The sequence below is a fragment of the Neopelma chrysocephalum genome, unplaced genomic scaffold (assembly GCF_003984885.1).
Source record: "Neopelma chrysocephalum unplaced genomic scaffold, ASM398488v2 Primary Assembly neopelma1_65c, whole genome shotgun sequence".
Taxonomy (NCBI): Eukaryota; Metazoa; Chordata; class Aves; order Passeriformes; family Pipridae; genus Neopelma; species Neopelma chrysocephalum.
Genome location: NW_020897724.1, coordinates 325,613 through 343,521, shown reverse-complemented (window position 1 = coordinate 343,521; position 17,909 = coordinate 325,613). Strand labels below are relative to the sequence as shown.

The 17,909-nt window shown below is 41.6% G+C and overlaps 1 protein-coding gene across 1 annotated transcript in view; it reads left to right on the top strand.

Moving 5' to 3' along the window:
- Nucleotides 1–17,909, top strand: part of XYLT1 (xylosyltransferase 1) — a 175,106-nt gene that overhangs the window by 1,079 nt on the left and 156,118 nt on the right. The gene's annotated exons all lie outside the window — the stretch shown is intronic.

Sequence of the window (17,909 nt, the reverse complement as noted above, 5' to 3'; positions counted from 1 at the left end):
TGTCTATTTCTGTATTTCTGTTTACATCTTGAGAGAGAAAGCAAGAGCTTGGGGAGATGATTGACCCTGCTAAATGACTGTGGGTGTTTTGGCCACAGAAAGGCTGCAGAGAACTGTGCCCTGAACACACAAGTACTCTGTCAGTAACGTTTGGGACAACTTTTATGAAAGGTAGTACGTACCCATGCACTGTGAGCAAATCCCGCTGTGCTTTCTAGAGGTGAAAATTAAAATTCTTGTTTACCGAATTCAGTTTTTATCTCTATGCATAATCTTATCTTGGTACTTGTCATTCTCATAAAGGTAGCTGTTTAGGCTCCGCTATTTTTCCTCCAGCACCCTGCCCTCTGCCTCTTTTCCTGTCCATTTGGTCTTTTATTCTTTCATCTTTCAGTCTTCTCCAGCTTTTTCCTTTCTTGATCTCTCCACTGTGGCTTATTGAGGTTGGTGGATGCTGGTACCTGGGCAGACAGGGGGCCGGGAGGTGGCAGGCTGCACCTGGGGCTCCAGCCCTTCTTCCCAGCTCCCCAGGCTTTCTAGGAAATGATCCTCTTCTGTGGGCTCCGGGGCAGTGTTGGAATGTGTGCTGTTAGCAGTTGTCCTACAAACGTCCTGGCACAGTGTCCGGTTTGCACCCAGTGCGCTGGAACAAGCGCCGAGTTCGGGGCCGAGAGCTAATTGTTTCCGTGCTGCTGACACGCAGACGTAGAATATGATTATTTTGATGCTGGCAGTTCTGAATCATGCCTTTGTGCATACAGTTTTGATCAAAGACCTAAAGATGGAGCACTGGGGTTCTGAATAGAAAACATGTTTTAAAACACATGCTGAGTGCGCCTATTTTCCCCTTGTTATCTAAATGACTGGTATGGATCTCACTGGGCTGTGCCACAACGTCTGACTTTGGGAAGCAACAACGCTCAAGACAAGTGGCAGCATAATTGACAAAGTGTTTTGTCAAGAGGTGATTTGGCAATGCTTCTTCAAGATTACTTTATGGTACTTGTGGCTTTGCTTAACCTGCACCCTGGGAGGTGGCCGCCATCCTTAAAATTACTTTGTCAGAATACAAAACCTCACACTTAAGTATCCATCTATTGATTAAAATGTGTACTTGGTGGAAAAGTGATAAGGGAAATTGGGTTTGTGCAGATTTCTGCCTTAAAAACCTGGCAGCTGGCTTACATTGCTAAGTGAAATTCCCAGGCACTCCTGACATGCAGATGTTGATTTATCTAACCCTGGCTATGTTACCTGTCTCTGAGGCAGGTCCAGTCTTGATTTCAGACTCAGTTCATGAGGAAAATCTGTGATCAATGGAATTGCACAATACATAATTGATGTGAAAGAAAATTTTCTTCTTTTCCTCTTGCCTTATTTCCACATTACAATGCAATTTATGAAATACCCAAGCAAATTTATTATCCCTCTCAATCCAAGTTCCCCATAGTTTGTGTATGTCAAATCGCTTTGCAACATTTGGATAAGCTGGCTGATGTGAATACTGTGGTTCCATTATATCCAAATGTCTTTGGGTTAAGCGCATCTTAGGGGCCCTTCACCAAAAAAAAGTATTAATGTGTCTTTGGTGTGTGAAGGGAGTGGTGTGTTTTAATGTATTTTGAGGAGTATATTTTTTTTTTGAAAGGCTGCTAGATGTTTGTCTGTGATGTAGTACTTGATCATGTTTTTTCACTTGCCCCGCTAGCTACCTTTATAAGAGCGTTTTTACTAAATGATTATGCAAACCAGATTTTGGACACTTTGCTGAAGGTAGTGCTTCTCAAACCTGTGTCTGAAAGTTGCCATATGAGGTTACAGTGTTTTTATTTACCTTAGTTTTAATTTGTCTCTCCTCTATGTACAAGACTGAAATGGGGGTACGTATTTACTGAGTTGGACACAAGCAGTGTGAGGATTTGGTAATTTGTGTCTATGGGAAAAGAAACATAATCCTTTGAACCAGGTGCTTAAAGGGTATTCAGCTTTTTATTAAATGTTGTCAGATACGTGTTATAAGCAATGTAATTTGGTAAATGAAATAACATTGTGCCATAGTAAAAGGGCTGCCCCCGTACCTGTGCATAATTGAATGGGAATTGCCAACTTGGCAGGAAGAAGCAATTTTGAATGAAGCTATTTTGCAACTGAAAACACTTACTGTGCTAGATCCCCTGGCCAGCTACATCTGGAGCTTTCATTAGTCATAAGCAGTTTCCTGCAGTTGTTCCATATTTAATTAAACCAGCTTATAGATAATTTTAAAGAAGTATGAACTGTATCGTTAGCAGTGATTTTAGTGGGTACTTGCAACCATTTTTGCAGCTGCTCAGCACCCTTTGCACAAGCTTTACTCATGCAGCAAAACTCAAGCATTGAAAGCGTGGAAGAATTAAGCTGCCTTGTGAGAATGGGTTGATCTTTATGTAAGGGTCTTTATCTTTGAAAAGGGTCTTCATCTTTGAAAAGTGTGCAGCAGCTCTTTGCGAAAATACCATAAGCATACTGCTCAGTCTCAGGCCTTTTTAATGCAGCCTGCTAGCCATGGTGGAAGGGGCTTGTGGATGTTGTGTGTTGGGAGCCCAAAGGGAAGAAAATGGAATGCAAATCCAATCCCCGCTTCAGGGTTGCTGGTGATGAGAGGGATGTGACAGCAAAGCATCTGCTGTGGTCGCATCTCGCGCCTGGCGTTGCACTGAGGGGCAGTTGTGTGTTGCAGTGATGCACTTGTGTTACCCAGCTGTGGCCCCTGCCTGGGAATTCAGCGTTGAAGGCCATGGCTGTGGGTACGTGCTGCTCCTTTGTGCCTCCTGGTACCGTTGGGTTTTCATTGCTGCCTGTTTTGCCATAAAGCAAAAATGCCAGTGCATTGTTACTGTGTCAGTTGAGTGAAATACAGCTCTTGCCTGCTGGTGTGGGATCAAAGTGTTTCTTTAGTCTGAAATTTTGTGTATTCATTGTAAAGAAATGGCGTGTTTCTTCCAGTGTGAAACTGTCAAAGGAACCAAACGTATCGATAGCTCAAAATGTTCAGAACTGTAGAATGAAAAGTGTCATGCGTTTGGGGACAGCAAGGAGCTTTAATTCCAAACAGAAGTTAAGCTAGGGAGGACAGTCCTGAGGATCACTAGTGCCTCTCCTCCTTATTTTTGTTTCTATAGAGGGAAAAGTGGTGTTTCTTCTCCTGGGAATGTGGAGAGCGAGGCTGGGTCCTCCATGGATTGATCAGCTGAATGTGCTCAAGTGCATTATATTTTTTCTTGCTTCCTTCCTTGTCAACTCCTGGTCATGCACACTGAGCTCCACCAGGTTAAAGGTGAAAGAAGTCAAAAGTGTATCTAAATGTGCACCTAAACTCTGTAATCCTGTTGGTTACTGAAGCAAGGGAAGGCATCCAGTGACTGCTGCTCTACTCCACGCTAAGGGTTTTAAAACCTGTGATCAGTTGTTGTAACTAATGGCAAAGTAGCAGCAACTCTAATGCTGGAGAACACTGCGGGAATCATAGAGCAAAGAAAACCCAGGAGTCTTTACTCCACTTTCTCTGGAGTCCATCCATCAATTATTTCCCCCTGCCTTTTCAAAATGCTTCCCCAGACTAAGAATGGTGCAGAATTCACCTTGTGTATAATTCAAAAGCTTGAGGTTCTTTTGAAGTGTATTTGCCCCTGGAACGTTCAGATTCTGCTGGGGGATTCCCAGCACTGTTTTGCCAGAAACATGCACACAGCCTGGACCTACCCTCTGCTGAGGGTACCTTTTTAAACATCCTCCCCTCTCAGAAGCTTGTTGATATGTGGCTTCAATGATTTCATCTGTGAACACAAGAAATGAGGGAAAACCGGTTTTCAGAAAAACTTTTGGGCCTGAAAGGTGCAAAGGGGCTTAATGTGAGCTAGTCATTTGCGTGTTAAACTTCAGTCCAGTGGTGAATCAAGCTCTTGAAACTGAGTCTCACTTGTTTTAGTGCACTGATCTCACTGAAACAGCTTAGTTAAGGTACCTTAGGTTGTGAATAAAATTAATAATGTCGAGCTATTATGTGGCCAGAAATTATATATTTCTTAGAGAATGGGTCCATAGTAGTGACTTGACCATTAAGTACAGTTTTACTTGTTATCGGGAGCTTAATCATGCTGCACTACAGCTTTAATAACAGTTGAAAAGGAGAATGGAGACAACTAATTATTTGGTAATGGCAAAGGGGGGAGACAATACATCTGCAGCTGGAAGCTGTGTAATGATTTTTACAAAGTCTTAGCACTTAACAAGGCACACGTTAATAAAACAAACAAATCTTTTCTGGAAGAGAACTAATGTATGCATCATTTAAGAGGAGTATTAGAACCAGATAGATTGATGGTCTCCTGCAGCAGTTACCTCGTTAAGCATCTTCTCTGCAGGAGTGTGGGAAGGTGTTATACGAAATGGATTGAAAGTCTTTTTCAGGCCACTGGTGCATTTTTTGTTGTGCCAGTTTTTTCTTTAATGTATGATGGGATTTTGCAGATGTTCCCTTTGAAATAGAAGCCTTTTAATTTTTTAGCAAGAGAAGACCAGCTGTTGTACAGGAGATGTACAAATCCCATTTACTTCCTGTTAGCTATTGAAAAATGGGTACTTTTTGATGTAAAAGACCCTCATTACCTGCCACATGTTTTGGCTGAATTCAGAAATATGTTTCAAAATATTTTTTCCCTTCATCATTGAAAGTCCAAGATCTGTGATACGGCATCTTATTAGTGCTTGCTGAAGGGACAGGAGTACAATGAAAGCATGAAGTGAACTTAATTTGTAGGAAGAGTCAAATTATATAACCTCAAGGATTAATTTTAATCAAATACTTCCTAATTTTTCCTTACAGTGTTAAAATTAGATCTGGCACTTCACTGCAGCTCTTACAGTGACTCTTTAATTGGAATACAATGTCCTGTATTTTTTTCTCCTAATTTAGGCTGGTGGGATGTCTGATTTGAGCAGATGCAGGAGCATCCCTGTGCAGATACTTGCAGGGAACATGGGTTCTGGTGTGTGTAACTGCTTGTATTAATGGAGTTTGAGGAGTAGCACTTTCAAGTGTTTAATTCTGATTTTTAGGCTTGGGAATCTCAGTCCTTTTCTTAAGTAATGATAGGCCTTTGATGCTGTTCCACAGAGCATGTGCTGAACAGGAGACTGCTCTGTGGGAGAAGGAAAGCAGAAGTCCTGGTTGCCTTCTCTCATCAGTAACCCCTTGACATCTTTAGCAAAGCATTTAGAGCCACATGGCTAAAAGCCACATGTAGTTTTGGAGGTTTCAGTTATTGATGGTTCTCTTTGGTCTGATAATTGTTTTGATTTCTTTTCTCCAAAGGAGCCAAATCCTGGCAGGTCCCAACTTTATTTGTCCATTTCCTGTTTGATGCCGGTGATTATGGGTGTCCCCTTTGGAATGTTTAAGCCTGGGATGACTCTCACCTGGGGTGCTAAATTTGGGTGGTCTAAGGCCTTCTAATAAACAGAGAGAGATGAGTTCCTCCAGAAGGCAAGTCAGCTCTCCTGAGGTCTGGATATGTGCAAAAGCACCGCTCCTCTGCATTGGCAAGGGAGGGGCCATGGCAGTGATGCTCAGGGACTTGCCATGCCATGGTAGGAATCCGTTCCTTCACATGCCAGGTCTGGTGTTTCTCTTCCCAGGTCTGCGAACTGTGCTTAATTAACTTCCCATCTTTCATGGAAGTGGTGTGGGTTTGAAGTAATCAGTCCTTGTGAGGTCGTTGAGATCTTCAGCATGGACCAGGACCAGCTTGTCAGCTGCCGTGCGTTGGCATAGCTCCATTAAAGTCAGTACAGACCAGCTGAGGTTTCTGGACCCACAAATGTAATTATTGTTATAATAATAGCATCAAACAAGTAATCATTATTTTTACTCTCTCTTTTCATTTCGAAATGAGAAAATTATTTCCTCTTGGATCAGTGAAAGTAATTTACATTATGCACAATAATGGTCTACATGAAAATATAATTATTATTCATTTGCATGGCACCATCTGGACACTAGAAGCTTTAGAGATACATGTGAGGAAAGGTCCCTGCCTTGAAGAGCTTACAGGCTGAATAGAAAGTGTGGCTGCTAGTGCTTAACAAGAGTCACATGTGGAACTTCTGCAGTATTACCATCAGGGACCTGTTCAGCACAGGACTTCCACAAACTCTTCTTCAGTGATTTCCACTCACCCAGCAGAATTTCTCTGTGATTAGCACTGTACACCCTAAGGGTAGGTTGAGTCAAAGGATTGATTAGCATGGATGGATCAAGAAAGAACCTAGCAAGAGGCTAGTATTATAAATTGGCTGCCCAGTTTTTGGGCAAGTAAAGAATATTTCCAGGATTCACTGGGAAGCACAAAATGGTTTTGGTGCCTTTTGGACCTCTGCCTCCTATGGAGTTGAATTCCCAGGCTTTACATGAGATACAGGACTGAATGCTTTTACTGAGTTTGAGTAAGGGCTATAAGTGAAGAGACCAGGCCTTATAATGGTGTGGATATAAAATTTAAGCAACATGTAACATTACCTAAACTTATATATAATGTAACCTTGCTGAGTACCGAAAGGGGCAGTGCAGGACAGTTAAATCATGTGACTTCTTATTTTTAGAGATGATTAGAGAATTCCTCCAAGGGATGAACTATTTATAACATGTCTATACTTTGCTTCTTTTCTTTTTCTGGTGATGAAATTAAAACAATAAATGAATACCAGTTAATTAAAAAAGTTAGCTAAAAAAGATTTCACACTAGTGTGTGGTTGACTCTGAGGTCAGATCGTGAATGCTTCCCACATATATTTTGTTTTCAAGCTACTGTTCTGTTGCTGTTCTATTATTAGAGAGTAAGTGGGATGCTTATTTAAAACAACTCTTACAAAGCTGAATGACACTGCAGACTTCAGTTTAACTTGGATTTGGTTGAATGAGTCATGGACAGTCATTTTTACTTCATGCTGCAGCCTTTGCTTGCCCTTCAGATGTACTTTTTGGTTCAGTTGTGTTGGTAGAATCTGGGCATTTTTCTTCGACTTGGTGCTATTCACTGACTTTTTGTAATGGTGAGTTTTAGATTTCATGCTCTCTGAATTTTTGAGAGGTCTCTCGTTTTGTTCTTAAAACTCAGCTTATTTGTAGGTAGCTTTGTTCTTTGTAATTGCACTGTCTCTGATTCAGGAGGACACACAGTTCAGTTAAAACATCTTTGAATGAAAAAGTGGTTGTTGAGGTTGTGACTGTATTGACTAAAGTCAAGAGAGTTCCCTGAAACTCCATCCAGCCCATTAACCCTTACTTGGAGAGGAACAGACAAACCTGAAAAATGACATTTTAAATGGGAAATTTTTGTTTCTTTAGAATTGTACAACCACATGTCCTAGAGGGAAGTAGAGACCACGTCTCACAGGTTCTACCCGTAAGTTTAGCTGGGTGAGAACTGGCCACGCTTCAGGAGTTGCCCAGGGTCATTAGTTATTTAAACTGAGGAACTTTTCCCTCAGCATGGCAGTGTACCTGGAACTGTAACCAGCTAAATGACCGTCTGCTAATTATGAAAATGAAAACTGGACTTCTCTGTAGAAATGGAGTGTTACCAGAGATACGATTGGGGTCATCTTGAACAAGCATGTGAATAAAAAATAATCTCTTACCAAGCTGATATTACCTGGTTGAGAAAATACTCTCATGAAAAATGGCAGCTTGTGGTCCACATTTGGGTAGCTCGAGATGAATCTAGGCACCTAATTATATTGACTTAGATGCTTATGGGCTTGAAACTTTCAATGGATGCGTGACATAGCTGTTTAAATATGTAAATATGAATTCAGGTGGCTACTTAGGGCATCTAAGTTCAGCAGCTTGGCCTACAATATGTAAAACCCAAGCAAACAAGCAGAAGAGGAGTAAATGTAGTAAACAAAGCTGTTAGTGTGTATACACGAGTAGAGTAATAATACTTTGCACAGCTACTGTGCCTCAAATTGCTCACATTTTGGCATTCACTTGAATTGAGTTTAGTCACTCAGTTGCATAAATAGAAACTTGGAGGTGCTGCCTGCTAACAGTGAACATGCAGCAGTACCTCAGCAACGAACTGGCTTTTTGGCAGCTTTACAACAAAAGATATGCAAGTCTTCAGCGCAATATTTTGATAAGTCATTGGTTCTTATTAAAATAATAATTATGATGATAATTATAACTGCAGTTGGCTCTGACTGAGCTGCTGAGTTGGGGATGGCAGGAGGAGGATTATGAAATATTCTCATAAAGCCATCTGAATCCTGCTCTTTTGGCTCTGTGCACACAAAGGAGGGAGTTTGTGTCTGTAGTTCTGGCATGTCATAGCAGTGCCCATGTGCTGTTTGGGTGCCCATAGGAGAGAGCTGGAGATTCCTGTGCAGTCTGCCTCACAGGCAGATCATCATCCCTGTGTTCCTGTTTCTAATAACAGAGACATGGTCAAAATAGGGGATAGTGTTTTACAGCAGTACTCTGATAAAATGGTGTAATAAGGTCATGGCCATCTGGCTTTCTGTGGTCAGCTCTGTGACGTTTGCTGTGTCTGTGCCTTCAGAGCAAGATCCTGTCCTCTCATTCCCAAAGGCCCAGGTTAGGCACCAGTAATACTGAAAACAAAGGGCATTTGGTAGGTTTTGCAGGTAGCACTGTAGCTATGATGGCACTGTCCTGAGCCTTTCTAATCTAATTCAGTATTAAACATTTACACTGGCCAGGCTGCCACCGCATTGACCTTGTGTGCTAAGTGACTGCAAGTGATTAATGACTATTTATTAGGAAAAGACGGTCTCAAACCCGCTCACTTTACAGGCAGTGTAAACAGTGATTTCCTCTCCTCACCCCCAATCCCCAGTTATAAAATATGATTTTTTTTTTCTCTTTTATTTCTTTTGAAGTTGATTTTTCTCACTCCTGGATATCTGAGAAGAGCAAACTGCACTGGCCATTTCCTGCCCCTCTTGTGTGAAGCTGCAGTGGCCATCTAGAGTTTTGGGTGTTTGCTCCCCTTGATTAGGGTTTCAGTGAGATGCCTCATGAAACAGGCAGAGGAGAGCTAGTGCAGGATAAGTTTGTGTATGGGGAAGAACAGAAAGGTCAGCTTAAGGCTCGGTGGGACCTCTGAGAGCACAACCAGTTTAAAAGCAGGATAAGTCAAAATGCATTTATCATGCTTTTAGAGGACAGGAACTTTCCAGAAGGGAATCTCATAACAAATGGTCATTTTAAAGAGGTAGTTGACGCAGAGAAAGAGCCAGGTTTATTTGACATTTTGGGTAGGTTCCTGTAGCCTGGGACTTTAGTTCTGAAGGTGCTGTGGGTTTAAGCACATATTCCACACAGTAGAATTTGACTCAAAGGTATTTGATGTGAAAGTTAAGTTACAGAGTTTGTTTGCCTTAATACAGCCAAATATATAAGTAAAAAGTGCTGTACTAGATTTTGAACTAGTTGTTCAAAACTAGTTTGACAAAGTTTTTTAAAATGGTTTTGTCCATTTTAGTACCATCACCAGTCTGTCAGACTAAACAATGATCTCATGCTCTCAGAATGTTATCAATAAGTTATTTTGTAGTTTAAGTCCTTCAGGAGATGTTCACTTTATAGTTGCACTGATGTAAATTTACAGTAATTCTCACATCAAGGACTCACGAATGAATGTAATTATGGAGGGGGGAAAAAAGTGTCTTGCAGGTCAAATGGTTCTTTGAGGTCTCCATATTTGGACAGTGTGGACAGCTCAGCAACTGCTGGAGCATTTTGTTGTTTTTGAAGTGTCGCTGTAATTTTGCAGCGAGTGTTCGGCAGTCACGCACTGTCCTCTAGATGCTCTTTGTGGAGTGCGTGTCACTTGGAAGGGAGAAGTGAAAGGAAGCCCTTGAATTTCATACTGTGCTGGATTCAGCCTCTAGGTTGGGTTTCCAGTTTACTTACCAGACCTAGCCAGGCTTTGATCTAAATTCTGCCACCTAGACAAACCACTTCAGTGCTTTGAAGCCTTTGGTAGAGCAAGGTGCTGTATGATTTGCTTGTTAGTAAATGTTTGTATTTTGTTCTTAGTTTTAGCATAGTCCCGTTTATTAAATTCCTCCTCCCTCTTGAACAATTCACTCCTCTTTCTGGAGCTTTTGTCAGTGGTTGCAGAGGCTGGTTCAAGATCTAGTTGGAAGCTGCTGGGAGTTATGGCATTGACTTCAGTAACTCAACCAGGACTGTGTTGGTTAGGAGGTGGATTAGTGTGCTCAAGGTCTCTATTCCACACCTGGTAAATAGTAACTCCGTTATGGAACACTGTTTCTCTTTTGACTAAATTGGTGTGGTTTTGTTTTCCTTGCTGTCATTGCTAAGCTGCTTTCTTCCGAACTTGTAGCTGTCCAGTTTGAAAGGGTGTTTCCTGTTTGCTTAAAATAAACACTTCTGCAGCATTTGCCTATTTTATGCTGCCTGCAGACAGCAAAATGTGTCCTCAAGTGTTCAAATCTGTTGCTACAGTTAGGATGGTAGTTTCGTAGCAACACAGAGGTGCCAAAGGTGTTTGAATCATCTCTTTAGTAGTGAGTTGGTGGTTTGGTGGTTTTTGTGTTTCTCCCCTTCCTGTTTACAAGGGTAGAATGTGTTCAGGGCTCAGTTTTGCACTTATACAAACAGAGGCAGGAACACATACCTGTCTTCCACAGTGGCCAAATATTTGTGAGTCTCAATGCCAATTAATATAAGCAAGAGTTGCCCAGTCTAGAATTTTCCAGACTGGCTGTTGTCTAGAAATATTCTGCTTTGCAGCATGCAGTTTAAATGAGTCTAGGACTTGGCAAGTCATCACTTCATCAAGTTCGTGCTCTTTTAGTAGCAGATTCTTTTAGAAAATCTTCACGTTTAGTGTTAGTTCAGACTTTGATCATTATCCCATATAAGCATGATGTGTGAGAGATTTTTGTACAGGACTGGTTTTGAGACACCTCTGCCAATTAAGTTTCATCATTTTCAGTGTGCTCAGGTGTTTGCTGTAGGATGAAGATGTAAATGAGAAAGAACTTGAGTAACACAGTACACTGAGAATAACTTGTGGTTCTTCAGAGCCACTGAGTGTTTTCACTAGGAGCTGGAGTGCAGACTTGAATGTAAAATGAGTCAAGAATAGTCTTATGAATATGATTGTGTTAGGTTTTTTTTTTAATACAGTCTTTGTATTTTCATTTAAGTTGTTAAAGTGAAAAGGGTCTTAAAATAAATGTCATCCTGTTGTCCCAAAGTGTTCCATGATAAAAAAAGGGAAAAACGGTAGTATTAGATAGCAACACTTCTTTAAGTGGGTTTTATAAATATTATTTCTGTAAAACCTAAAAGTGATATAAATCTGTGATATAAATTAAGCAGTAATTTAAAAGTTAAAAGAATTGTATATTATTTTGATTTTAATTTCTGTTCTGTGTTCTGAATGGAGATTACCCATGATAAGAGTGATTGACAGTGCTGGACAGGTACAGCTCGAGTTCCTGCATGTTTCTGTTAGCAGTGGTAGAATTATTAAACAATCACTCTCCATTTTTAGTGTTTTTATGATTGCCAAAACTTATAATTCAGGATTTGTTTTGAAGGCCCTTCATACTCTGCTGGTTGTTTGGTCTCAGTAAAAATTGTGCAATGTTAATAATTTCATCCTATGCTGAATTACTGAAGATGCTCATGAATTACTGAAGACTGCACTTGAGTTTTGCATTATGCATGGAACTATTATGTTGATGGCAGGTGTGTTGAATCCATCTATGTTGCATTATGCTTTACCTCTGATTCTCTCAATCAGCTCTTAAGAGGTCATCTGCTTCAGTAAGTGTATTACTGGTGGACTTCTTGGGCCAGATTTGAAAGGAATGGGTGGAGTTTCTGAATGGGTTCAAAATGCCTGCTTTGTATTCAAAATCCATTTGTATTCTGTGTTAGAATTTAATTTAAATGTATTGATCCCTACATAAGAAGATTTCCAAGTTGCTCATAAGTGATTTTTCTGCCCGGGGTTCAGCCAGCGTGAGGTTAAACCGCAAACATTTATGTTGAAGGACTGTCTTGTATTCACATCAGCTTGTGCAGTGTGTCAGCTTGAGTGGTTGGGTTATGGTGTTTTTAGCAGCTGGACTCGATGATCTTAGGGCCTCTTCCTACCTTGGTGATGCTATGATTGTATGAGTCTAACCCTGATGAAAAATCAAACAAAACTCAGGGTCTAGAAGAAAGGTGCTGTGTCTAAGGCTGCGTGGCAGCAACTTGGTGTAGGTTCCACTCTCAGCTTTACAGAATGCTGCTTGTGTGGCCTTCTCATGGAGGAGGAAAATACAGGGCTGGTTGTCTCTGCTTCCCATTAGTCAAACAGAAGCACTAAGTCACTGGATACGGGCCTGGTTTGTGTGCACCACTTCCTGGCAGACTACAAACGCACGTATTGAAGCTGCACCGAGAGGCCACATTTGCCAAACAGCCTGGTCTGTTTGTTGTTTGGAGTTTTTCTTTTACAAGAGGGTGACTATCCTGGATAGACCAGTCAACCACAGGAGTTTGAAGGTTTAAGGGGCATTCATAACCTGACAAGTGACTCACTTGGGAATATAGAAGAGAAGGTGTATTTGAAGAAAAGCATGAGTGTTTTTTGCCGCCATATCTGTTGGGGATTACTGTGACTAAGGAGATGGTATAAATGTACTTTGCTGTGACAAATTCTTATTCCAATACCAGGGCAAAAAACGGTTGTTGCATGCAGCTCTGTGCGTTGGGCGTGTGCCCGGCATCACTCCCACAGGGTTCCCAGAAACACACAAGTTCTTCTCTTTGTTTCAGTTTCAGAGTCTTCACTTTGTTTGAGCCAGAACTAAAACTGATGGTTGACAAAACAGTTGCCAGCCCTTCACCTACCCAGGTGGGTTGTGCAGGCATCTTTCCTGTGACAAGAAAAGAGACCCTCCTGCTTGGGCTGTCTGATAGACCCTGATTTGGTGGGATGGATGGTCCAGGTCTGGACAGTGATGGCAACCACTTGCTGGTTAGATCTTGTTACCAGTGCTCTGGGCTGGGGTTGTGCCTGGCTTGCTTTTCAGCAGCTATATTTGTTTTGGAGCAGTTGGTGGTAGGGAGCCCATTTTATCTTCTTTCTGCTACATCTGTAATTGGGATCATTTTTCTGTGAGCTGCACACATCTGTGGCCTAAAACCTGTGACATTTCCCACAGCCCAGCATTCACTTGCCAGTAGTGGAAGCAGCTTGTGCTGGTTCACTCCTGTGCATTTTATTTTTAAGGATTCAGCACTGATATTTATGAAATCCTTTGCTTTGCACATATCAACATAAATAAGTATATCTTCTGAATGTACCTAGTTGCAAGCCTAGTATTTCTTGTGGGATTACCAATCTCCTTAAGTAGTCCTTCTGTGTGTGTGTGTATGTAGGGGAGAAAAAACAAACCCAAAAACCTTTGGCCATTCCAGCACTAAGTCCTTGAGAAGAAGCCTTTCTGTTATCCCTAATGCTCTAAAGCTTGCTGAATAAACAAAATGAACACAGATGTTTCCTCACTGGTGATACAGTTCATAAGAAGACTCTACTTAAAGCATTGCTCAGCTGCAACTTAAACTTCTGTGGGCAGGAATCTGTTGACCAAACAATTCAGTCTTACTCAAGAAAACTTCCTGCGAAGTTGAACAGGCTTGCTGAGTAATACTTTTTGTGTTAGCAGTTTATTAACCACTTAATGAATTACTCAAATGTGTTTAAATTAGCCAAAAAGCTCTTTTCTTGCCACGAGGAAATGCTGTGAGGATGCTGCAATATTCTGCTGAGGCTGAGTCCTGTTCTTGGAAGAATGACCATGTGAACAGGCATTTATCTGCCTGCAGTTCTGGGGAGCAGTTATGTGGCTCACAGTTGAGTAAAAACAAAATCAAAATCAGTACTGTACAGAAACCCTTTATAAGTGTTTTAATTCTGGCTAAGCACTGGTTATACCAATTTTAACAATTTTGTAAGAAAACTTCTTCATACAAGGAAAGAAGAATAACTAAGAATTGTTTGCAACCTGTATTTAGTAACAAAGCAACTCTTTGCTACTACACTGATCAGGCTGCCTCCCTGCCTATTCATTTTTGCAATTATTTTCCTTTTTTAGGCAATTTTTTTCTGAGTTTAAGATCTTCAGGTTTATAGAACAGAGTTTGACAATGTAGGTGGAAAGGGGAAGCCAGAAACAATGTGTAATTCTTCAGAGAAGCTGCACCACAGCAGTGGATGTGCCCTGGGAGCAGAGGGTGCTTCCAGGATGCCCTGATCTTAGACAGTTTTCACAGTTTGCCTACGGATGAGATAATGGTTTGTAGAGTAGAGCAGGGCTGTGTTAAGTCTTTAAGTCAAGCTTGAGGAATCTGACCACTTAGACCCTGCCTGTCACTACAGGTATTGTTTTTGAAAAAATAGAAAGACTTGGTATGTATGTGCGAGGACTTACGTTTTAATAATTATTTCAGATTGTGTTTTGTGGAGTTTTAGAGGTATCAGTTGCTACTGGAAGGAAGGTAACTTTAGTCACTTAGCTCATGAGAAGTTAGAAACAACCCGTGTAGGATGAAATTATCTTAGAACTGCTTATTTCTCTTACTACTCTGTTAACTCCTGACTCTTTTTGGGAACTGTTGTTGCACTTATCTCCAAATCCCTTTTTATTGAAAACGTACTCCTTTATTCCCACATCAGGCTGAGCTTGCTGGTGCTGCTGTTTCTGTTGGCCCAAGGCAGGGACACATGGAAGTGTTCAGTGTTTGATTGCTGAGCGGTGCCGTGGCCGCTTCCCAGGGCCCACATCTGTGAGCCATTGTACCAGGATGTCCAGCACTGAGCCAGAGCTGTACCAGACATCCTGCAGCCCCCTGCAGCCCACCCCTCATCCCACACAACGTCTGATTCACCTGCGTCTCGTCATCGTTGGTGCAGAGACAACTCATCACTGCTGCAGAGATGAACTTTCTGTTTGGATTCTCCCTCAGAGCACCATGGAAACTTGGTTTCATGTCCATGTCTGTGGTCCCTTTCAGCTGGCACCTTTCTTCTTTCTAAAGATCAGATATTCATGCTCTCCCTGTCATTTTTTATTCTCACTGATGTGTATCTCTTCTTCTGTTCCTCCCTCCCTTTTCTGAACAAAGATCATTCAGTGTTTCTGAGCATTTGAGTAGCAGTTTTGTCCCCTTTTTGCACACATAGGCCAACTTTGATCAATACCAAAAGCAAATGGTTGTAGAAATTCACATTATGCACTTACATGCTCTGTAGAGTGTCTTTGTAGCTGGTACTTAGCATATTGCCTCTGGAAATGTGTTTCTGGCATGTAGCTTTTATTTGTGCAGCAAGGGACCCTGGCAAATGCTTCATGTTTGATGTGAACTCACAGCTCTTTTAGATATTGAATAATATAAATAAGGACTTAGCAACAAGGGAAAGTGGTGGCAAAATAAGTGAAGGTGTGGGTTTAAACCTTGGTAGTTTATGTGATACTAAGTCTTCATGCGGGCCCTTGCAGGGGTGCTGTTCTGTGGGTGTACTTGATCCCCCCCAAAGCTGGTGAAGTTTTACTATGATATAGTTACTGTGGGCTAATGACCCAAGTCCCGAGTATATGACTTTGTGCTGGTTATAGCTGGGGTAGAGTTAATTTTCTTCATAGAAAATGGGGCTATGTCTTGGATTTGTGCAGGAAAGTGTTGATAATGCAGAGATGTTTTGGTTATGGCTGAGCAGAGTTTGCACCATGTCAAGGCCTTTTCTGCTTCTCGTCCAGCCACGCTGGCGAGGGGGCTGGGGGTGCACAAGGAGTTGGGAGGGGACTCAGCTGGGACAGCTGACCCTGACTGATCCAATTCAGACCATATGGTGTCATGCTTGGTGTGTAAACCTGGGTGAAGGAGGAGGAAGATGGAATGTTCAGAGTGAAGGCGTTTCCCTTCTCAAGTCACTGTTACTGTGATGGAGCCCTGCTGTCCTGGGGTGGCTGAACACCTGCCTGCCCATGGCAGTGGTGAATGAAGTCCTTGTGTTGCTTTGCTTGTGTGTGTGAGTTCTGCTTTACCTGTTAAACCATCTTTATCTCAACCCATGAACTTTCCCACTTTTACTCTTCCAACCCTCTACTTCATCCCACCAGGGGAGAGAGTGAGTGAGCAGCTGCTTTTGCACTTAGTTGCTGGCCAGGAATCAACTATGAGAGACTTGTTCCAAAATATAATTTTTTTTGATCCTTCATTTTTTATAAAATAAAGAAGAATTAAGCATTTACCTTCAAACAAATTGCTATTTTTAAGCATGTTTAAATATTAAACTAATATTTACAGTAAGTTGAAGAGAAACAGTTTTTTACTCTAATTCTAAGTTAAAAACAAAGTCACTTTTCCATCTTCATCTAATGTGTTATGGTAGTTTCCTCTTTGGATGACAGCTGGAGGGGTCAGGGGTGACGTGAACCAACAAAAACTAGTACTGGGTGACACTTCATGGCTTATGTTGTGTTAACAGGGGGTTGTATTGCTAACTGCATCTGTAACACAGCCTTTGCTTACTTTGGCTAATTTGAAATCTTTGACTCCTCATTTGCATCCATTTTGCACTGATGACATTTTTGAGCCATGGCTGACACTTATTTCTGTGCCGAAAGTAACTGCAGATTCTGTGCCAGACTTAGTGACAGGTCCTCATCAAATCAAGTTATGGGGTAGAAGCAGAGCAAATAGGGCAAAGGAATTTGTCATGGCTTTCCACTCCAAGGTGAATTTTTAGCTTGAAGTAGAAAGTACATTGGAAAGTCTGCTGTGAAGTCACTGTAAGTAGAAGTGGAAATGTGGGTGTTGGAGAGGAGGCACATCTTTTTCAGTCAGTAAGAAAAACTGCACACAATATTCAAGGTGACACCACCCCAGTGCAGAGCAGAGAGGGACAATCCCCTCCTTTAGCTGGCTGGCAATGCTTTGCCTGATGCACCCCAGGACAGGGTTGACCTTCCTGGCTGCCAGGGCACTGCTGACTCAGATTCAACTTGCCATCCATCAGGACTCCCAGCTCCATTTCTGTGGTGCTGTTTTCCAACATCTCATTCCTCAGTTTGTCTGTGCATCCAGGGTTGCCCCATCCCAGGTGCAGAATCCAGCACTTGCCTTTGTTAAACTTCATATGGTTGATTTTCCAGCCCTCTAATTTGTCAAGGTGTCTCTGCAGGGCCTCCCTGCCTTGGAGGGAGTCAACAGCTCCTCCCAGTTCAGTATCATCGACAAACTGACTTTGTATACCTTTGAGTCCTACATCCAAATAGTTATTTTACCCAATCCAAAGGCCAGCTGAGAAGGGATGATCATGCTTTTGAGGCTGTGAAAAGTCCACAGTGAACTCTCTCAGTAAAGCATGCACTTACTTCCCTCCTCCTCCCATTTCCCTAGAAATTGCTTCTTTCACTTGTATATTCTCTTTATGATCCCAGCTGCTTTAAGAGAAGCATCTTTCTGTGTTGCTTTTCCATACTAGCAATAGGAAAAGGCTGGTAGCTGCTCATGGGTATTGAAAGAGACAATGGAAACAGGGTTTAGCATGTTTTTTATATTTTATACATAGTGGTGTAAAATAAATTCCAGCTTTGAGTGGGTGTGCCTTGTCTCAAAGAGCACTGCACTGTGTGCCCTACAGTGGTGGCATAATATAGTGTAGCATAATGGGAAAGCTGCAAGCGGTGTTTGAAATACCATATACTGTATTAAAAGCAAAAGCAGTTCAATGTGGAAGGAATTTCCTAGGAAGATTGTGAATTTTCTGATGCTGGAGCCTCTTAAATGAAGACTAGAGGCTCTATGGGAA